Here is a 24436-nt window from a genome sequence, read left to right as displayed (position 1 = left end):
TCAGTGCAAAATTGTTTTCAGTTGCTGACTGTAACAATCTTTCGATATATGTATATTGACCAACTCTCTATTTTAAAATGGCATAATCAAACAGTTGTTCTTTCAATTTCTTTTTCCTTATTTTTCCACCACAATTGATTCTCTGTATACTATTGATTTGAGCACTAAAGTTATGTTTTTCCAAAAGGTTGCTTTTTTTAATAATTTTATGATTTAATACAATTCTTTAAATAATTTGAAGCTTATTCTTTCTATTTTATAGTAGTCTATATTTTAATTTTAAATTTAAATAAATTAGTGACTCCCTATAAATTTTTTCCCTCATATTTTTTTTTGAGACTGATTACTTTTTGACATCAAGACTTATGTTAAATGATGATGGAGATGTATTGAAGTTGAGGAAACCTACATTTAAAATTATCTTTCCCTTTTTTAATACTTATGTCTGATTCTCATCCTTAGTTTAGCATGTCAATTGTAATTCAAGAAAGTTTCATTTCTTATGATAATTTATTAATTTATCTTATACTTAACCACACCCTTCTCGTAACTTTACAAGCACAGTCCCATTCACCAACAAATTTATATTCCTCAAAAAGTCTCAATCTAATGCGTTATAACTTTACAGAAGAATTAAAACATTCCTTGACATATTAAATTCCTAATACCACTAATTTCCTTGTAAATATTAAATTAACATAATGAAGTTCCAAAATGCTTTCTCTTTCACAAAAGTATTAAATTCATATTACTACTAATTACCTTGTAAATAGTAAATTAACATCATAAAATTGCAAAACCGTTTTTTCTACATAACATATATTTTAACAAACACTTTACATACTAGAATCTTAGCCTCCAAAGAAAATATAAACATTTGGTTTTCTTAACTTAGATGTGTTGTAAAATATGATATACAAGAAAATATTATTGGTCTGTCAAGATTAAAAAGACTTAGAAATATTGTTAAAAAATCTGTTTCTTGCACAAGACTCTTCAAATATGAAATATTTTTAAACAACAACAAACGTCATGTGTTCATAAAAATTTTATTTTTTCAGTTTTATCTGTTACTAGTCTGTCACAGACAGTCCTTTCTCATATATCTTTAACGTGGTTCATTGAATTTATCATTCTCCTTTTCATGCAACTCGATGTGTCTCCTATGAGCATGGAATGGTGGCCAGCAGAGAGAAAGATCGCGGAAGGTATGAGTGTATTGTGCATGCTTGGTTGCCTTTGTTCCATTCCGCATGTACCCTTTTTTTGGCAAAATTACATTAGAGATCTATTATTAGTAGCATAATCTTATAGTCTTCATCAATGCTCGAAATTTTATGCCAGTCCATCGTTGTTTAATTCGTCCCCTGTTTCCTATACAAATTGTCATCTCCCATCTCTTGGTGTGACATTTGAAAGTGTTGCTATTTGTCATAAGGCACATCACACATTTGTATTGCTAGAACAGTTAAAATTGGATTTTTTGTTGGTAGGTAGACGCTATAATGGTCTTGTATGGGAAGGGATTTACAGAGGTTTCTTGATTTCTTCTGGTTCAGGCTCTTCCTTCTTCCTAATCAACTGCATCTTTTCCTGTTGCATCTTGCTGTCTTCTCATTTCTGCCTTCGTTCTTCTCTGGACCAGGAATTAGGATTTAAGACCTGCTTGGCCTTGTCACTGTATAATCCGCTCTTATGGTATTTCCTTTCAAATCGTTCTGTATCCTTTATTGTATCAAGTTGTTCATCAGGATACATTAGACAGACTTCCATTGTTCTCTTGCTTACTCCCACGAGTATTCAGGGAATGTTTCACAGTTGTTGGATTCCGTATGGTATGACGATAGTGTCAGCTATTCCGTATCTTGAGTTACAGAAATGCGCCTCTTCCTCTTATGGTGAATTCAAACATTCGTTTGTGCTTGATGCAACAAGTCCGCCTTCGTTCTAGTTTGGTGGACAGCCATCATATCTCCTTATGCTGCTCTAAACAGTTTGCGATAGAAGTGCTAAGTACCTAGCACTTTCACAAAACTGTTGTTCTGAAGATCGCATGTGACTTTCACATGAATAGAGATCGCGACATGGTTCATGTTGACAGTATCCATGATTCGTCGCAGATCCCCTTACTTTTGCCCAGAGATGTTATCCTCTTGGAATGTTGCTTCCACCAAGGCATTTTCTTTCGTCATCTCAAAAGCTGACGTCTCAATGTTCCTTCCTCTCAAGCCTAACCGCTTTACTCAGTTCTGAAGTCGATCTGACTGGAATGATGATGCATCGTGCTTATTGACGTCATATATAATACAACATTGTGCACACTTTTGTCCTTCTTACATCCCCAAATTTCTCTAATTTACATGGTATTACTACCTATCTTATCACAGCTCTTTCTCCCTTAAGATACATTACAAGCTTTACAAACACTGAACTACTAAGAGACTTTACAAAATTCCATATTTAAACTATACATAAGATTATACTTATTATACTCTTTATGACTTTATGTCTTTTATCCGCATTCTATATGTACAAAACTTTTTCTATTAACACAAATGTTATGGTTTCATCTTCATCACGATGGATAGTAATGATGGTGGTGATGGTGATTGTATTAGTAGGTCTGTTTTTTTCCCTAACTACAGGTGCATCATATTATAAAAATTCCACACCTTGACTCCGACTCCAGGGTCCTTTTCTCTGCAATCTGACCTTTTTGGCATAAGCTGTAACAGAACTACAAAATACAATATATGTCCATATTTTTCAAAATTTTCTCTACTCTCCTATTGCATTGTTTTAGAGCTTATTTATCTCAGTTGTAGTTATCCTTATTCTAAACAGTAAACTTTTATATTACTTTCTCCCCCTATCATACTCTTCATTATTGAAATCATCCCTGTGTTAAACTCAAATCCCTGTTTACATCCTTTTAAAAACATGTTTCTCGTGTTTCTTAATAATGCAATTCTCTGTCTTAACTCTTATCTCCTAACACTCTTTTATATCTATTTCCCTCACATCTCCTTTTTATAGCAACTTATGGTACCTTCCACAAATCATAAATGCTTCTCATTTTCCCCCAAACTATCTCCTCAACTCAATGTTCACTGTCGTGATGAAACAAACCACAAATGAATATTTCCTTCTTACCTATTTCTTTACTTCCTTTCTAATTCTTGGCTTCCTTTCATCCACAAAAAATAACTTCTTTCTCCTTCACACTACATTTTAAGAGGGAATCTACTAATATTTCGTCAAACGATCTACATGCCAATATCTATCTTTCTCCTTGCTTTCTACTCTTTCTCTATAATGCATTTCGTTTGCAGAAGAGTTACTTTAGTTCTTACTTTATTGTTCTCCCTTCGCAACTACACTTTTGATCTACTGAGAAAGCTGACTTATTTACTTTAATGAGACAAGTAAAAATTAGAAAATTTATTTCTATGCATTTACTTGGCTTCCCTACTCTTTTACTACTAAATTTTTCTCTTATTGGAATCTAGATATTTGACACAAATAATGTTTCTTGTGGAGTTAATATTTGCTGTTTTACCCTTTATACAATTCCAAGTGACTCACATGGTGAAAGCCCAATGATTTTCTTGTTTTTGGGATAACTAATTCGACTGCATTATCATGGACCACTTTACTTACTTACATAGGGCCATTATACGCTGAAAAAAACTTACTGCTTTGTTGTTTTTTCTTGTTAGAGAGATGCTGGGTTTTCACAAATGCTTTTTGATCTAGTGAAAATACTCGTGAGGTTGCCGTCTTGTCCGCTCGGTTCTTTCTATTTAACGCTGCAGCCTTCAAATTGCTCAGTGACAATTTTTCTGGATGTTGTTGTTGTACTCTGGGTACTGGTGGGAATTTAATTATTTTCCAGATAAGTCCCTGTCCTATATATTTTACCTGACTTAGGTATCAATACTGGTGTTGCCAATGGTGCATTATCATATTGGCATACCATTTCTCTCTCGCTTTCGTAAAAATAAACTACATCCCCCACAGTTTGCTCATCATCAGTTTTTGTACAGCTGCCTACATTAACTGTTAACAACTCTTGTTCCATTTCATCGGACGATTCCCAGTCAATTGTCTCCCAGCATGCTGGTATTTGTATCTGATCACCCCCTAAACCTACTTCGGAATCTTGTTGATCAAAGCTTAGTCTATTTAGATATTTAATTATAAAATCAACTTCATCTGGCGACTGAATCTCTTGCGACTTGTCTTCGTACCGTTCATCTCGTCAGTTCTGTTTTTTACCAGGGTTTGGTGGCCTCAACTCGACTTCCTGTACCGGTTCATCATGTGAGTGTTGTCCTGCTCAAGTCTGATTCTCCCAATCTTTCCGCGTTCTCGACATTCTAGTTCCACCCGAATAATTTGAGTTTTGTGGTGGAAAACCTCTAAACCTTCCTGTTTCGTTTGCTTGGTGATTATATCGCGAATTATGGTTACCACCATAATTTATAGACCCAAAGCCATTATTGTAATTCTGCGGTTCACCAAAACCATAGTTATTGTTAGACCTCTTTGAGTTGCCAAAACCATACCTATTATTATGGCATGGGCGATTACTATTCTTCCCAAAACGATTACCTTTTCCAACATTACTATTGCCATCGTAAGCATTATTAAAGGCCAATCGGTTGCAATTATTCCCCCTACCATTGGTTTCTCTCACTGCATGTTGTTCCTTCGCATCATCTTCACTGAAGAGGAATTCAACATCCCTTTAAATGCCTGTATATTATCTCCTGCTCTGCCAAACAACGATTGCTGATAACGTAAGGGTAACTTCATTGTGCACATTCCTATCAGTTCCCCATCACTGTATGGACTATCTAAACACTGATTCTTTTTCCTCGTTTCTTCCAAAAATCTAACTGGCATCTTTTCTCCCGAATTTTCAAATGACTCGTTCACTAACAATTCATACTTTATGCATTTTGGGTATCCGCGGACCAGTATCGTTCCAAGAATGCAGTTTGCAGCGACTCTTTGCATTGTTTCCACTATTGCGCCTTCCATATGACCCCAAAAGAAATAAAGTCTATAGCTAAGTTCTGGGAAAGCGATCTGGAATTGATGTATAAGGGTGCGAGAGTGTAAGCCGTTCCCGTTTTCTTTGTAGTGTTGGAATTTTCTGACTGTCCAAAAATGATCATTGTTAATTTTTCTATTGCACCATATGGCGTTTGTGTTTTCGCAGCATTTTCCGTTCCCTTCAATTGCGTCATGTTTTCCTTTATTCGTACTACCCGATTTTGATCCTGAGACAAGCTATTTGAGTCCCACCTAGCATCGCATCTACGCAGTGGCGTGCAATTATCTAAACAGTACCGTTCATCGTGTATCGGACTGGAAGATACGTATAAATTCCTCGTTACTGGCTCAGTGTTTTGTCTTTATACTTGCTTCATATTGACCAGCGGTATATGGCCTCGTAAATTGAGATTTTGGTATGTGTGGCGCAGTAAGCTGCTCTGTTATCGCGTCATTCGCGTACGTTCGTAGGGTCGGTTGCCGCTCTGTTGGTATGCGTACAGTTACCGTTTGTCGCACCATTGTTTGCTGTGAACGCAGATTACCTGCTTCGCTCACCTGTCTCAAGTGCACTTTTACCATTTCGTATTGGAAAATACTGATGCAACATCCTGTGGACATACACTCCTGGAAATTGAAATAAGAACACCGTGAATTCATTATCCCAGGAAGGGGAAACTTTATTGACACATTCCTGGGGTCAGATACATCACATGATCACACTGACAGAACCACAGGCACATAGACACAGGCAACAGAGCATGCACAATGTCGGCACTAGTACAGTGTATATCCACCTTTCGCAGCAATGCAGGCTGCTATTCTCCCATGGAGACGATCGTAGAGATGCTGGATGTAGTCCTGTGGAACGGCTTGCCATGCCATTTCCACCTGGCGCCTCAGTTGGACCAGCGTTCGTGCTGGACGTGCAGACCGCGTGAGACGACGCTTCATCCAGTCCCAAACATGCTCAATAGGGGACAGATCCGGAGATCTTGCTGGCCAGGGTAGTTGACTTACACCTTCTAGAGCACGTTGGGTGGCACGGGATACATGCGGACGTGCATTGTCCTGTTGGAACAGCAAGTTCCCTTGCCGGTCTAGGAACGGTAGAACGATGGGTTCGATGACGGTTTGGATGTACCGTGCACTATTCAGTGTTCCCTCGACGATCACCAGTGGTGTACGGCCAGTGTAGGAGATCGCTCCCCACACCATGATGCCGGGTGTTGGCCCTGTGTGCCTCGGTCGTATGCAGTCCTGATTGTGGCGCTCACCTGCACGGCGCCAAACACGCATACGACCATCATTGGCACCAAGGCAGAAGCGACTCTCATCGCTGAAGACGACACGTCTCCATTCGTCCCTCCATTCACGCCTGTCGCGACACCACTGGAGGCGGGCTGCACGATGTTGGGGCGTGAGCGGAAGACGGCCTAACGGTGTGCGGGACCGTAGCCCAGCTTCATGGAGACGGTTGCGAATGGTCCTCGCCGATACCCCAGGAGCAACAGTGTCCCTAATTTGCTGGGAAGTGGCGGTGCGGTCCCCTACGGCACTGCGTAGGATCCTACGGTCTTGGCGTGCATCCGTGCGTCGCTGCGGTCCGGTCCTAGGTCTGCGGGCACGTGCACCTTCCGCCGACCACTGGCGACAACATCGATGTACTGTGGAGACCTCACTCCCCACGTGTTGAGCAATTCGGCGGTACGTCCACCCGGCCTCCCGCATGCCCACTTTACGCCCTCGCTCAAAGTCCGTCAACTGCACATACGGTTCACGTCCACGCTGTCGCGGCATGCTACCAGTGTTAAAGACTGCGATGGAGCTCCGTATGCCACGGCAAACTGGCTGACACTGACGGCGGTGGTGCACAAATGCTGCGCAGCTAGCGCCATTCGACGGCCAACACCGCGGTTCCTGGTGTGTCCGCTGTGCCGTGCGTGTGATCATTGCTTGTACAGCCCTCTCGCAGTGTCCGGAGCAAGTATGGTGGGTCTGACACACCGGTGTCAATGTGTTCTTTTTTCCATTTCCAGGAGTGTACAAGTGGAATCTCATGACTTTTTTTGTGTTTCCGCAACTGACCCGGAGATTGCGTAAAGGACTTGGTTACCTCTAGATTTTTTTCCAGCACTATGTCAGAAAATACTACCGATTCCGTGGCCTCACTACTGCTTTCTGTACGGTTCTCGATACACTGCTTCAGTTCTGTACGAAGTGGTTCATATTGCTGCTTATTTTTGGAGAAGATGTTTACAATGCGTGTATCGAATATTTTTGACACGGCTCACGTAACAAGTTTTCTGACATTGAGTTTTTCCATGATTTCTTGCGCCTTACGTGCTAAATTGTCAACCCTGCTTGATAGTAGACACTGCATCCTGCACTTGGTCAATGTCAGTACGCATCTGTTTCTGATCGGCCATCAGCGATTGAATTAGTTCGCGCGATTCTCTCGCCTCTTTCCGTATTTCAATAAACTGTTCATTAACTTCCGTTCGCAACTTTTGCTGATCTATGCGGACTGTTTCGAACCCAGCACTGGTTTCAAATTTGAGACCATTCAAAGCCACATTTGTTTCGGCTTTTAAATTCGATATTTTGGTTTTTAAATTCACCGTATCTGTTTTTAAGGCCGCCGACCCTGCACTTGTTTCTGTTTTTAAGTCTGCTAACCCTGCATTAATCTGCTTGACAACAAGAGTGAGTTACTTCAACAGAGTGAATATACTATTAAGCTCTTCGCCATCGTCAGTTGTCAACATTTGCTGTAAATTTTGCCGTTCGCGTCTTAACACGTGACGTCTCACCAACTTTGTGCTTAGTGCTGACGCACTTACACACATTCTTTCCATAGGGAAGTGCCCCGTTTGATTCAGCATTACAACATTTGGTTCAACGTACCAAAGTTCCACGTCCTCCGATTCTGTTCGTGAACCACTAGATCCGTCATCTGTTCGGTTTTGTGCTGTGGCAACCTGAAATACCGATCGCGAAAAGGCTACCATTCCCTCTGCATTGTCACTTCATGGGGTTACGTGACGTGCATTCGATACGTTTTGTTCTATGTCAGTTTCTATCGTATCAAGCTCTTCAGTTTGTCCTGTATGCGATGATCTACGTCGTTCCGCCATCTCAGACCGTCTAACAAACCTCTGTCTTCCACGATTTGCGCGAGCCTGAGCTCTAGTTAACATGAAGTTAAATGACCTGACACTTCTCCAAAACATCACAGAAAGTCTCTTATGCCTTTACCACATCATTAGCAACGCCGTTCACAGTTTGTGGGTATTCACACCAACCGAACAACGCCGTGAATAACTTTGCGCGCCAGGAAAGTCATGCACAAGCTGCTTTAACCCAACCACAAAAATTTTTCTTTACTCGTTAATACAACTTTTCTACTCTGTGGATCACACATTTACAGTAGTCTGACCACTATGCAGACAGGTACACTGACTAACCTTGTCGCTTTTTGTTTCACAAAAAAAATTTTTTTTACCAAATTTTAAATACTCTTTCTAATTTGACTAACTGCCATCCTGGCAGACCAATTGCCATCCGGGCAGAGTCGCCATTATCTGACACTTCACTTCTTTTCAAGTTTGTCCGACATCAGCATAAACACTCTGTGGGTGCATTAGCGTCTCCAGAATCTGTGACTGGGGTTAGGAGTGGACCCTTATTCTATGACAGAGCACATTGGTGTTTAGCTGTAGACAATTTGCTTAATTTCAGCATTGTTGACAAAGAAGTACATGAATTTACATAGGTTGTGACATGACAATGTTAGGAAAGTTGAACCAAGTTTATGGAGGATAGTTAGTTTCTGTGACAAGATTAGCAAAAGATTACTAAATGTAGCTCGAGTTCAAAGTGGATGCAAGCCGCTGAAACAACAAGTTTACGCCTCTGTTAGCGACATTTACCTTAGCTGTCTGCTGCAGGGCTGCTCTCGCCCTCTAAAAATCCTATAACAAAGCTAATCAAAATCTTTACTGATTTTATCACTGGAAACTGTCCTATGTTTCTCGTTTGGCAAGAAAACACGCGCTCGTCCCTAGTCTGGAAATATGGGGATATACAGGGTTATTACAAATGATTGAAGCGATTTCACAGCTCTACAATAACTTTATTATTTGAGATATTTTCACAATGCTTTGCACACACATACAAAAACTCAAAAGGTTTTTTTAGGCATTCACAAACGTTCGATATGTGCCCCTTTAGTGATTCGGCAGACATCAAGCCGATGATCAAGTTCCTCCCACACTCGGCGCAGCATGTCCCCATCAATGAGTTCGAAAGCATCGTTGATGCGAGCTCGCAGTTCTGGCACGTTTCTTCGTAGAGGAGGTTTAAACACTGAATCTTTCACATAACCCCACAGAAAGAAATCGCATGAGGTTAAGTCGGGAGAGCGTGGAGGCCATGACATGAATTGATGATCATGATCTCCACCACGACCGATCCATCGGTTTTCCAATCTCCTGTTTAAGAAATGCCGAACATCATGATGGAAGTGCGGTGGAGCACCATCCTGTTGAACGATGAAGTCGGCGCTGTCGGTCTCCAGTTCTGGCATGAGCCAATTTTCCGCGGGCTACGCGTGAAACTTGCCCGCACGCGTTCAACCGTTTCTTCGCTCACTGCAGGCCGACCCGTTGATTTCCCCTTACAGAGGCATCCAGAAGCTTTAAACTGCGCGTACCATCGCCGAATGGAGTTAGCAGTTGGTGGATCTTTGTTGAACTTCGTCCTGAAGTGTCGTTGCACTGTTATGACTGACTGGTGTGAGTGCATTTCAAGCACGACATACGCTTTCTCGGCTCCTGTCGCCATTTTGTCTCACTGCGCTCTCGAGCGCTCTGACAGCAGAAACGTGAAGTGCGGCTTCAGCCGAACAAAACTTTATGAGTTTTCCTACGTATCTGTAGTGTGTCGTGACCATATGTCAATAAATGGAGCTACAGTGAATTTATGAAATCGCTTCAATCATTTGTAATAGCCCTGTACATGTGCGTAGATGCAGCCGTGTGCATACAACAATGCCTTCTCAGTTCTCGCAAGAACCATTAACTACATGGCTGTTTCGTATCTCCGTTGTTGGAGCTCAACGACTCTTCAGCTAATTTCTAGCTGAATGTCAGCTGAATTGATTGCAGTGTTCACACAAGATTCCTCTTTTGGCGTCGTACAGAGCGTGATGCGTCCTGTTCTACACTTGACGCTCGGTCAGAGAAGAGTCCGCAAGGTTTTCGGTCTTGTGTCTTTCGTAGCAAACTTGCCCCCACCTGTGTCCTTCCGTGTTTCACGTCACGTCTTTTTCAGACCAATAGAGGCGTTCCTTTCATCTTATGGAAACTACCTGTGCGATCGCAAAGGGCCTACCTTCAAACTGCGTCGAAATTTCGACTCTTTCTACTCCTTCTGAGTTTATTCCTACCAATCGGAGTTTTTGCGCTTGCTCCTGACACCTAAAAGTTGCACGCATACATCACAAGTGCACCACGGGCGTTTCACATGATCAACTGTGTCACTGGTCTGTTTGTATCCATCTGGAAATTCCCCAATGCAGTTTCCTAAAGAATTTCTCCATAGCAAGCAGCGCTGGGCCGCTACCTGCTCTCCTCGATGTATCGCCCGGCGCATTCATTGTCCCTTTCGCAGCAGGTCACCGTTCCCTATTTAAAAGCATTCCGTTGTACTTGGGCCGTGATGGTGCAACTCGCGTCTGCACCCAAACTAAAACGCTTCCTCCAGCAGCTGTTTTCGCCTTTTGCTCATTGACATGCAGCATTTGAGTTTGGTGTGTTAATACCATCGAATCGAGTGTCATGCTTTTGCATTACATACTGTACATTTCTATAGGCAAATCTGCTCATTATCGCCAAAGTACGTCAGGTGACATACTCATCTACATGTTACAACAAATAAAATATCTCATGTAAGTTGCGAAATTGACATTCATTGAATTTGCCGCCTTACAACGATTTCTGGATACAGAATAACGAGCATTTACAAATTTGTAAGCAAGGTATATTCTATAGGCACGAAAGGAAGCTTAATAAACTTTTTTGTCTGTTTCCTGCTGAAAGATGTTCTCAAAATACTTTTAAGAAAAGCAGTTATGTATTTTATGAATCAATTTTAAATAAGACTAACATTAATTTTATGTAGAATGAAACTGTCTTACTTGAAAAGGCCTAAAATACAATGATATGCCTAACCTGTCAGACAGAAGTCTAATAGAAAAGTTGCTTGTCGTCCTAAAAATCGATCTTGAATGTATAAAAGTCGATAATTCATGTCAGACTAAAATTGCCTTTGACGTAGCTAATATTCTCAGTAAGAACACAGTTTATTTTCAAAATGTCGTGCACAACGATAGGAAGTTGGTTAACAATATTAATAATAAACTTAAAGAAGCTGATGCTTTAATAACTAAGTATGACAAAGGTCGTTCTTTGGTTATAGCCTAAAACTCTAAATTCATTTCTAAAATCTTAGATTTTTTGAAAAAAAAGTAATATTTTGGTACTGCATAAGTATCCGACTCCGGAATTACAAAACCAAGTCAGGTCAGCTATCAGAGACGTAAAATTTTTACTCAAACCTTTTCATAAGAAAATGTTTATTAACATGATCCCTCAGCCCCCAAAACTTCGTTCTCCATTCAAAGTTCACAAGCCTAACCATCCGATACGCCTGATTTCTGATAGTATGAATGGCGTGTACCATGATGTAGCTAAATTTCTGTGTGAAACTCTGAAAAAATCTTTCGTCTTCCAGAACAATTATTCCATCCCCAATAGTCACGAGGTAGGTCATAAAATAAAAGATTTAGAATGCAGCCAAGATTCCAAGTTGGTTTCACTGGATATCTCTATACAAACATTCCCGTGCAAAAAACGCTTCGGATCCTAGAAAAAAATTATGCCATTCCAAAAAAGAACTTTCAGATTAATAAATCACTGACTTTATGAATCTAATCATAGTCGGAGTCAAAACTACCTTGAATTTAATGAACAATTGTATCTGCAGTCTGATGGTCTCTCTATGGGAAATCAGTTGGCTGGTGTCTTTGCAGACATTCTCATTAACTTTCTGGATGGAAAGTTCTTTAACTGTTTCTCAGCTACAGCGCTGGGTATTCTCTCCTGTATCAGATACGTCGATGATATTTTAGTCATCTACAAAAGACCTTTAGACCTTTTGATCGTATTGACCGTATTTTCAATCTCTTTAATGAACTTCACGAGAAAATATCCTTCACTGGTGAACTCGAAAACGAGGCTCGCCTACTGAACTTTCTTAACTTGACGCTACCAATAGAAGAAAATAAATTTTTTAATGTTTTTCGTAAAGAAACGTATATCAATCAGATCGTACCTGCTTCTTCTACACACCCTGATCACATAAAATGCTTTCTTTCACTCTGCTATTCATAGAGCTATTTCTATTCCAATCTCGAAAGGAAAATTCGAGGAAGAAATTAATTTGATTAAAACTGTAGGAGTTAACAACAAATACAAACCTACCATAGTTGACGAAATCCTTAGAAAGAAAACTGTTAAGAGTTATTACACTCGGCACCTCTGTGTTTGAGTCCAAAAAAAAAACTGTTCACGATATCAACATTTTGCACACTGAGGAGAACGGCCGTAGGTTAGATGTTCTCGTAGAATTACAAATTTTTACACATCTTTCTCGTAATGATGGTCTCATTCTTAATAAACAACTACAATTACATAATAGAAGCTTCTTCAATGGTTCTAAGCCGATACATGACATTTGATTTTGTGTTCGCTCGTGCAATTACCGAAATACTTGTTCTATCAAGTCGACTCGTAATTTTTTTGTTTTTTAAAAATTTATATTAACTAAATTTAATGTTATTCCACTCTTTTCTGCTCTCTGTGTTATACAGCTCCCTTCGTATTTCTAAAATGGCGTTTTCAGCCTTTAAACTGTATTTATAAGTTCTTATGTAGACAATTTGTTACCATGTCTGCTGCTGGCAGATAAAATTATTGCCTTTTACTTCATGTACAAAATAATGTTCATCGTAACATTCCTCTGCCTGCATTTTGAATGTTAAGCAGGCTGTTTGTATTTGCGGCTACTAGATGGTACTCTTTGTCAAATATTTACCTCCCACAATTGCTAACGCAGGCGGCTCAGTCTGATGCTACCGTAGCTCGGCGCATGTGAGCAGCCCATATTGGCTTGCCTTTTTATGTATTCTATTTTAAAAATTTTATGACAAAAGAGTTATCACTTGTAATCTCCCAACAGATAAAAAAATATAATTATACAGCATTGACATTTAGTGTAACCTTCCAACAGTAAAGAATATGTATATAATTCACATTTAGCGTAACCTTCCAAGTGATAAAATAATTATATAACATTCACATTTAGTGTAACTTCGCAACAGATAAAAGAATACCTCCCAACAGTACAAAATATAATTATATAGTTCACATTCAGTGTAACTACCCAACAGATAAATTCCGTAACCTACCAATAATACAATGTGACTAATCTCTCAATAAAATTGTGGTCACTTATAACATTTCAATAACTGACTGTGAATTTAAACTGGTAAATTTGGACGTCAGCAGTGCTGCGTCATGGCCCTGAGAGGTCATTCTGAATAAACTGAAAATAAGGTCGCCGGATAACGCATATATGTCTGCTCCTATAAGAAATTTTCTGGCACAGCCTAGTGTAATGCTGGCTGATAGATTTGCCATGTATAAAAAGAAACAACTGATTTTTCGAACTGAATACATTAAGAAATGAAATAAAGTACATACGCACTGTAAAAGTCTTTAGCATTTTTACATGAATTAAACATATCAGGGAGTGAAATAAAGTGCACATGCACTGTAGAAGTCTTTAACATTTTTACATGAATTAAACATATCAAGAAGTGAAATAAAGTGAACACGCACTGTAGAAGTCTTTAGTGTCTTTACATGAACTGATCACATTAACAGATGAAACAAAGTGCACACACACTGTAAAAGTCATCAATATTTTAGGAGAACTGATGATATTAACAAATGAAGTGAAGTGCATATGCACTGTATAGGTCTCTAACATTTTACAAGATCTAGGAAAGGAATAGGAAGGATAGCATCATGGTTGTAACACAGTGGGTTGCACGTAGCTGCACTGAAAGTCCGTATCATTCTACAGAACCACAACACTAAGTGAGACAATCTGAAGTTCTCTTCCCTGAAGTATTTACCAGTGTGGTCAAGACACTGAAATGTTGTATTAATACTGTATGGTATCATTTTGGTAGTTCATTAGCTACACCAAACAGTAGGACCATAGTGACACCTCTTTCGGTCAGAGTGGTGGACAGCTTGAAGTCAACACCACGATCTTGTAGAATCCATACTCCTTCACCAACGTAGAATTAGTGCAAGAACCAAATGTAGTGCTCCATGTCCATAGGATGGACAGGACATACGGATATTGCAGTAATTGCTGGTAATTAGGTCAGAAGGTGAAGGACATGCTAGTAATCATTCAGAATTACACTAGTGTATCAACCGATTTCAATAATTATTGGCACTCATTGGCTAATTACTAAACATTTCTGTAGTATGTATGGAGTATTACAGAACATTATTCATAAACGTGTGGTTCCTGAAGAGGAGCAGCAGCCTTTTCAGTAGTTGCAGGGGCAACAGTCTGGATGATTGACTGATCTGGCCCTGTAATACTAACCAAAACTGCCTTGCTGTTATGGTACTGGGAACAGCTGAAAACAAAGGGGCAACTAAAGCCATAATTTTTCCCGAAGGCGTGCAGCTTTACTGTATGATTAAATGATAGTGGCGTCCTCTTGGGTAAAATATTCTGGAGGCAAAATATTCCCCCATTCGGATTTCCGGGCGGAGACTACTCAAGAGGACGTCGTTATCAGGAGAAAGAAAACTGGCGTTCTACGGATTGGAGCGTGGAATGTCAGATCCCTTAATCGAGCAGGTAGGTTAGAAAATTTAAAAAGGGAGATGGATATGTTAACGTTAGATATAGTGGGAATTAGTGAAGTTCGATGGCAAGAGGAACAAGACTTTTGGTCAGGTGAATACAGGGTTATAAATACAATATCAAATAGGGGTAATGCAGGAGTAGGTTTAATAATGAATAAAAAAATATGAGTGCGGTAAGCTACTGCAAAAAGCATAGTGAATGCATTATTGCCGGCCGAAGTGGCCGTGCGGTTCTAGGCGCTGCAGTCTGGAACCGCGAGACCGCTACGGTCGCTGGTTCGAATCCTGCCTCGGGCATGAATGTGTGTGATGTCCTTAGGTTAGTTCGGTTTAACTAGTTGTAAGTTCTAGGGGACTAATGACCTCAGACGTTGAGTCCCATAGTGCTCAGAGCCATTTGAACCATTTGAATGCATTATTGAGGGCAAGATAGACACGAAGCCCACGCCTACTACAGTAGTACAAGTTTATATGCCAACTAGCTCTGCAGATGGCGAAGAAATTGAAGAAATGATTGATGAAATAAAAGAAATTATTCAGATAGTGAAGGGAGACGAAAATTTAATAGTCATGGGTGACTGGACTTCGACAGTAGGAAAAGGAAGAGAAGGAAACGTAGTAGGTGAACATGGATTGGGGCTAAGAAATGAAAGAGGAATGGTAGAATTTTGCACAGAGCATAACTTAATCATAGCTAACACTTGGTTCAAGAATCATGACAGAAGGTTGTATACATGGAAGAACCACAGAGATACTAGAAGGTTTCAGATAAATTAATTAATGGTAAGACAGAGATTTAGGAAACAGATTTTAAATTTTAAGACATTCCCAGGTGCAGATATGGACTCTGACCACAATCTATTGGTTATGAACTGTAGATTGAAACTGAAGAAACTGCAAAAAGGTGGGAATTTAAGGAGATGGGACCCGGATAAACTGAAAGAACCAGAGTTTGTACAGAGTTTCAGGGAGAGCATAAGGGAACAATTGACAGGAATGGGGGAACGAAATACAGTAGAAGAAGAATGGGTAGCTCTGATGGATGAAGTAGTGAAGGCAGCAGAGGATCAAGTAGGTAAAACGACGAGGACTAGTAGAAATTCTTGGGTAACAGAAGAGATACTGAATTTAATTGATGAAAGGAGAAAATACAAAAATGCAGTAAGTGAAGCAGGCAAAAAGGAATACAAACGTATCAAAAATGAGATCGACAGGAAGCGCAAAATGGCTAAGCAGGGATGGCAGGGGGACAAATTTAAGGATGTAGAGGCTTATCTCACGTGGGGTAAGGTAGATACTGCCTACAGGAAAATTAAAGAGACCTTTTGAAACATCCCCTTTTGAAGAATTGTCTACGAGACTGTGCTGAAACTGACACACAATATTTTTTAGCGCAACGCAATCTGACTTTCAAAATCCCTACAAAAGAATAGCCCTGACTAACATTAACCTATACCTTTCACAAATCACTTACCTCACCAAAAATCTTCGTTACTCGAACTACTGCAATACAGCGAGCGCCACTGCTGCCAGCTAAATAAAAGATTCAAACTACGGAAGTCACTAACTACTGATAGGGATAGTTAGCAAATGAAAGATTTTGATAGAGAACAAACAATGTATTTACCTTAATAGTCATAATTGACATCCAATCATACAAATTTCAAAAATCCGCCATCTCATTTCCCACATCCACCACTGCTGGCGGCTCACCTCCAACTGCGCAACGCTACGCGCTGTTCACATCCAGCTGCCGCTGCCCAACACTACAACGGCAGACAACAATGCAAACTAGCCACACGGGCGCTGATAACCACGCAGTTGAGCGCCCCAAAAAACCAAACATCATCATCAAACTAGCCACAGACTGCACACAGCACAGCCAGTGATTTTCATACAGAGCGCTACGTAACGTTGCCAATAAGAAAACATAAACAGCCTACTTAGACTTTGAAGAAAAGAGAACCACTGGCATGAATATCAAGAGCTCAGATGGGCACCCAGTTCTAAGCAAAGAAGGGAAAGCAGTAAGGTGGAAGGAGTATATAGAGTGTCTATACAAGGGCGATGTAATTCAGGGCAATATTATGGAAATGGAAGGGAATGTAGATGAAGATGAAATGGGAGATATGATACTGCGTGAAGAGTTTGACAGAGCACTGAAAGACCTAAGTCGTAACAAGGCCCCGGGAGTAGACAATAATCCATTAGAACTACTGACGGCCTTGGGAGAGCCAGTCCTGACAAAACTCTACCATCTGGTGAGCAAAATGTATGAGACAGGCGAAATACCCTCACACTTCAAGAAGAATATAATAATTCCAATCCCAAAGAAAGCAGGTGTTGACAGATGTGAAAATTACCGAACTATCAGTTTAATAAGCCACGGCTGCAAAATTCTAACGCGAATTATTTACAGACGAATGGAAAAACTGGTAGAAGCCGACCTCGGGGAAGATCAGTTTGGATTCCGTAGAAATATTGGAACACGTGAGGCAATACTGACACTACGACTTATCTTAGAAGAAAGGTTAAAGAAAGGCAAACCTACGTTTCTAGCATTTGTAGACTTAGAGAAAGCTTTTGACAAAGTTGACTGGAATACTCTCTTTCAAATTCTGGAAGTGGCAGGAGTAAAATACAGGGAGCGAATGGCTATTTACAATTTGTACAGAAAGCAGATGGCAGTTGTAAGAGTCGAGGGACATGAAAGGGAAGCAACAGTTGGGAAGGGAGTGAGACATGGTTGTAGCCTGTCCCCAATGTTATTCAATCTGTATATTGAGCATGCAGTAAAGAAAACAAAAGAAAAGTTCGGGGTAGGAATTAAAATCCATGGAGAAGAAATAAAGACTTTGAGGTTCGCCGAAGACATTGTAATTCTGTCAGAGACAGCAAAGGACTTGGAAGAGCAGTTGAACGGAATGGAAAGTGTTTTGAAAGGAGGCTAAAAGATGAACATCAACAAAAGCAAAACGAGGATAATGGAATGTAGTCGAGTTAAGTCAGGTGCTGCTGAGGGCATTAGACTAGGAACTGAGAAACTTAAAGTAGTAAAGGAGTTTTGTTATTTGGGGAGCAAAATAACTGATGATGGTCGAAGTAGAGAGAATATAAAATGTAGACTGGCAATTGCAAGGAAAGTGTTTCTGAAGAAGAGAAATTTGTTAACATTGAGTATAGATTTAAGTGTCAGGAAGTCGTTTCTGAAAGTATTTGTATGGAGTGTAGTCATGTACGGAAGTGAAACATGGACGATAAATTGATTAGACGAGAAGAGAATAGAAGCTTTCGAAATGTGGTGCTACAGAAGAATGCTAAAGATTAGATGTGTAGATCACATAACTAATGAGGAGGTATTGAATAGAATTGGGGAGAAGAGGAGTTTGTGGCACAACTTGACTAGAAGTATGGATCGGTTGGTAGGGCATGTTCGGAGGCATCAAGGGATCACCAATTTAGAACTGGAGGGCAGCGTGGAGGGTAAAAATCGTAGAGGAAGACCAAGAGATGAATACACTAAGCAGATTCAGTAGGATGTAGGCTGCAGTAGGTACTGGGAGATGAAGAAGCTTGTGCAGGATAGTGTAGCATGGAGAGCTGCATCAAACCAGTCTCAGGACTGAAGACCACAAGAACAACAACAACAACATTCATAAGTCATCTCATTACAGTAATCATTGGTATTCATTGGCTAGTTACTAAACATTTATGTAGTATGTATGGAGTATTACAGAACATTATTCATAAGTCATCTTATTACAGAAGTTACTGGCATAGCATATACGCAAAAGTCATGGCATTACAGTAATCATTGGCATTTATTGGCCAGTTACTAAACACTTATGTAGTAATACAAAACATTGTTCAGTATAATTCAGAAGTCATCATTAAAACGTGAGTTATTGCGTGTAGCATCAAGCTGTTAGTGTTTACATATGATATCATGCAAGTGACGTAAGACATATTTAAAATGTTAAGACATTGTAACTATTACTCAAGGTCTGTAGTCCAATAATACATAGACATAAAGGAATCAATACATCAGAAAAATTTGCATTATATTTAGGATTAGAAATATATATTAAATGGGTAGCATTATTTAGTTGTGTACTGGTAATAGTTGGGACTGGTAATAATAAATATTTCCTTTGTGCTAGCACTGCATTGCGTTGGGATCGATAGTCAATTGCTGGGGCATGAAAATATTTGCTTTTCACTTATTGCTGGAAATAAGGATTAATAACGTCGTTCGTCATGAGTCAACTGTAGCAAGGTTATGAAACAAGTACAGTATATGTGATCACATTCATAACTGATAGACACAGCTGGGTAAAAAAATGCAAGTACTAGAACAGATTTAATAATTAAATGTTTATAGCATATCAGAATCACGAAAAGCTTCTCCTGGAGAAAATACAAAGTGGATAATTGAGCTGAAAGAAGAAATGTATTCATATTATGCTGAAAAGTAGTAAACTTTGAATAACAGGTAATGAAATGTGTACTCAATATGTATGTACTCTAGCTGCCTTTCCCAAAACATTCAGTCATTATATTATATGACAAGACATACTGTCAAAAGGAACTGCAGCAAATGCTTAAATACCTACATAGCATCTCCTAACTAATACAAAATATGTAAACCTCATCATTATCATCATCTGCAAAGAAAAACTTCATTATTCATATTACCATAACTTCATCATTATCATCATCTGCAAAGAAAAACTTCATTATTCACATTACCATATTCTTCATATAAATATTCATCATCATTTATTATCATCTGCAAAAAATAGACACTTCATTATTCATTATTCATATTACCATTTACTTCATACAACTACTCATAGTATACAGTTTCTTACTTCTAGCATATCTCATTACTAAAATTAACATGTGTAGTTCTGTCTGTCAGCTTGCGCCAAGCGCCTCGTATTCTGAAAGAAAAATAATAAGTTAAGACTGCTATTATACGATGTGTATAGTATATTCTTGTTAATGCTTGTTAATTCTGATCCATTTACTCTTCATGACAAGATATTGCATTTTCTTTCGTTCATTCCGATGGTGAAATTTCCATTTCATAATAAACCAATGTGGTTTGTTTAATTTATTTCTCTTGCATGGTATTGCTTTCTGAAAATGATGAATATGGATTAATATCTTGAATTTAAATCAAATACCCATTAAATGAAAACTTGTGGCTAGTGATACGACAAGCATACATCATAGTATGACAGAAAACGTATTAGGTCACAAACATAGACAGTTTTCAAGTGCGAAAATGTGCATACATTATCATAATGTAGTAGCAAAAAAAGTAAAATAGTCACGATATTGAGATATCATAGGGCAAAATGTAAAATTCAACTGGTGTTTGTTATATCTTAAAGATGCATACAGACAAAATTCTGCTTTCGTTAGGGAAACTATCATACATACACAAAAAATGGAAAATGTGCACAGTCTGATGTATAACGACAAGAACAGCGACCTGTTAACCTTACCTTGGTGGACACTTGCCAAGAAAAAATATAATTATCATCAGTACGTGGTCATACAAATATCTGGAAATGGAATTACAGTGTGATAAATCATAAAGTATGTTCATTCAATAAATGGCTTAATATTGGAAATATGGTGATTGCCCTTGCTTTTTTTTTGGTTCTCAAAGTTTCGACATGTACTACATTGGGGTGAGGAATGCTGCGAATTCTATATGTATCTGCGTACTGAAGCTCAAATTTACTGCATCTACTCTTTCCTCTGTTGGATAAATAATGTGTGCGTACTAATATCTTCTGTCCAATGTGAAAGTCACGGCGTGTACAAACCTGTTTTTGCTGTCTTCTCCGGCGCTCTGCGGCATGTTTGATGTTGTTCAGCGCAATGTCAATTATTTTATGGTGGCGTAGTCGACGAGATGTAGGAACGGATACTAATTCTTTAATTTTGTTCGGTGGTTTAACATTTTTCAATATAACAGTCGGAGATAGCATAGTATATTCATTTGGTATGGAGTTAATTACATCCTGGAATGAGAGTATGTGTGTATCCCAAACAAAATGTTTTTTATGGCAGTATATTCTACATAGTTTACTAATTTCTTTCATTAGTCGTTCAGAAAGGTTCGAAGAAGCGTGATACCTGTATATATAGATCGGAGAAATGTTTCTAGCTCGTAACATACGTGTCCATATCACAGATCGAAATTGTGGTCCATTGTCGGAAATTACTTTCAATACATGCCCTACATGAAATAATAAATGTTTTACAAATGCATTCGAAATAGATTTAGCAGTAGCTTTGCCTAATGGAGTGAAGGTAACAAATTTTGAAGTGAGTTCAACAGCGACCAAGAAGTAGCAAAAACCTCTATTTGATCTCGAAATCGGACCAAACATGACTACAGCGGCCGTATGTCTCAATTTAATGGGTACAATGGAATGTAACGGAGGAATATGTGAAGTCGTGTCTGATTTAGCTTTCTGGCAGATTTTACATGACACTAAAACTCGTCGAATACCTTTCTCCATGTTGGTAAAATAACGGTTCTGTCTCAGTATAAGAAAACATTTTCTGGCTCCATAATGTGCGTAACTTAAATGAGTATACCAAATTAATTTGTTAACAAGCTCGTCAGGGATACATAATAACCAGTTGTTGCTGTCAGGGTGAGAGCGGCGAAACAGAATGTTCTTGCGCACAGTATAATGGTTTCTAATGGTAACGTCATTCTTATCTTGCCAAAAGGTGTTTAATGTCTTTCCATACGTTGTCTTTGCTCTGCTCTTGTGCTATGTCTCGTAATGACGATGAAATGAAATTTTCAAATGCGACTTGTTAAATACACATGACGCTAAAATTGCTTGGCAGAAGTTGCTTGCGATGTCTTGCTGATTGTTGCTGAGAGAATGGGATAGTGCGTCTGCTACAATATTTTGTGTACCAGTAATGTGAACAATTGTAAAATTAAATTCCTGTAAATAAAGTTTCCATCTGTTTAATCTGTCTTGTGTAAATTTAGCGGAAAGTAAAAACTGTATAGCTCTATGATCTGTATATACGGTAGTATGTCTTCCATAAAGAAAATGCCTAAATCTGGTAAATGCCCATACAACACATAATGTTTCAAGTTCTGTAACAGAATAATTGCGTTCAGCAGATGACAGAATGTGACTTGCAAATGCGATGTTTTTAATTACTGTAGTACCATGTTCTTCAGTTTCCTGAAAAACGATTACGCCTAAAGCTGTGTTGGAACTGTCGGTGTAAATGGAAACATTTCTGGTGGGATCTGGGTGTCATAACAGTGGTGCGTTAAACAAGGCTTGTTTCAGATTTACAAACTCAGACTGTGCTTGGCTATCCCAGGACCAAATAGAGTTTTTACCCGTCAACTGACATAATCTAGGGGTGTCTAAAGCAAAGTAATGAATAAATTTACGGAAAAAGTTAATTAAACCCAGAAAGCTGCGTAGTTGTTTCTTCGTCGTAGGAACAGTAATGTCACGTAAAGCTTGAAGTTTTTCCGGGTCAGGCGCAATGCCTTTTGCTGAAATTACATGTCCAAGAAATTTTATAGAAGTTTTCCCAAAGAGCGATTTGCTAAGAGTAACTGTGAGTCCTTGTGCACGAAAAGTTAGCAACAGTTGTTCAGGAATCAAATTTTGTTCAGACCAGTTAGCTTCTGCAATAAGGATGTCGTCTACATATGTTGTAATTCTGTCTTTAAGTTCTGTCGGAAGTATAGTATTTAAACCGCGAATAAATGCTGCTGAAGAAATTACTAAACGGAATAGTAATTTTCAAAATTGATAACAATCACCAAATCTAATGTGGAATAAATAGCAGTACCATGAAATTTCTGTAGAAGTTCTTCTAGTGTATGTGGGCGAACTGTTTCATTAATAATAATGTCGTTGACATGACGCAAATCAAGTACGAGGCTAAGTGAGCCATCCTTTTTCTTAACAATATGGAGCGTGTTTATGTATGGACTAACTGCCGGTTCAATATTCCTTGGTCAAGCATAGCTTGCAATTCTTTCTTAACTTGTTCTCTGTGAATATATGGAATAGGATAATGTTTAGCTTTAAATGTGTCGTGCTGCTGAACTTGAAATTCATACAAAAAACCAGACATAGTACCAGGGACGTTGTCAAAAACTGGAGCTTGCTGTAAAAGAATTTTGCGTAGTTGAGTACGATCGTCATCTGTATTTGAGTTGCTCTGTTTTACTTTATCTGAAATCATTTGCATACCGTAATAGTCAGCTTCGTCTGGTGTATTGTAGTTGTGTACGTACGTATCTGTGAACAATGTGGAATGACAGTTTGTATAACGCGATGTAGAAATGACCTCTGTTCGATTAATTGCCTGTTCATCTGCAGATAAAGCGTGCTGAAATTCTAATACCAGTTGTACCTTTTCGTCCTTTAACATCAAATAGGAATTTTGGAAGCCAATAATTGCCTCATATTGTACCAAAAAATTCGTACCTAAAACAAAGTCTGTTGTCAATAAAGGAACAATCCAAAAATCTGAGTGGAACGTATGACCTGCAATACAAACTGATAAGTGTGTCTGTAATTTTACATCTACTCCATTACCAGATACTGCTCCTTTTACTTTAGTTTTGCCTAATGGTAACGTAGGATAGATGTTCTCTTTGTTACATTCGTTGAAAGTTTCTTCATTTATAACTGACATAGGTGATCCAGAATCCATTACTGCTGAAAATGTGGATGATCCAATCTTTACTTCAATAACGGGGTGGGATTTTTTTTTTTTTTTGTTAAACTGGTTTTTGATGTAAGAGTGTCTCGGATGTCGTCAAAAGTAATAACATTTTCGTGAACAAGATTCTGTCTGTCAAAAGTATTGTTTATTTTGCTGGAAGATGCAACCTGTACTGTATCTAGTCAAATTCTTTCTGACGTGCTGTTATTTGCGGGAGGATGCTGTGGCGTTTCGACTATTTGTACTGCTCTGTTATTTCGTCCTGACATAGTAGGTTCGGGATGATACCGACTGTCTAGTTCATTCATAATAATCTGTTGTTGTGGATGACTTTGCTGCTGGTAAGACCTACTGTTATTAAATGTACGCTGAAAACTGTGCTCATTAGTTTTACGTCTGTCATGATAATCATTGCTATACGGCGCATTGCGATAGGAATTGAAATGATGTGTTTTCTGTACATGCTGATTTCCTTGTTGCTGTGCGTTACTATTTGGTGGGGCCGACGCTATACGTGTAGGCGGCGAAACATTAAAGCTTGGTTGACCTTGTACATTACATTGTTGGTTAGGTATGCTAACCGGCTGGTTTTGTTGTTGTTGTAGGGA

Source organism: Schistocerca cancellata, chromosome 8 (genome assembly GCF_023864275.1).
Source record: "Schistocerca cancellata isolate TAMUIC-IGC-003103 chromosome 8, iqSchCanc2.1, whole genome shotgun sequence".
In the NCBI taxonomy this organism is placed as follows: Eukaryota; Metazoa; Arthropoda; class Insecta; order Orthoptera; family Acrididae; genus Schistocerca; species Schistocerca cancellata.
This window is presented reverse-complemented; position numbering follows the sequence as displayed.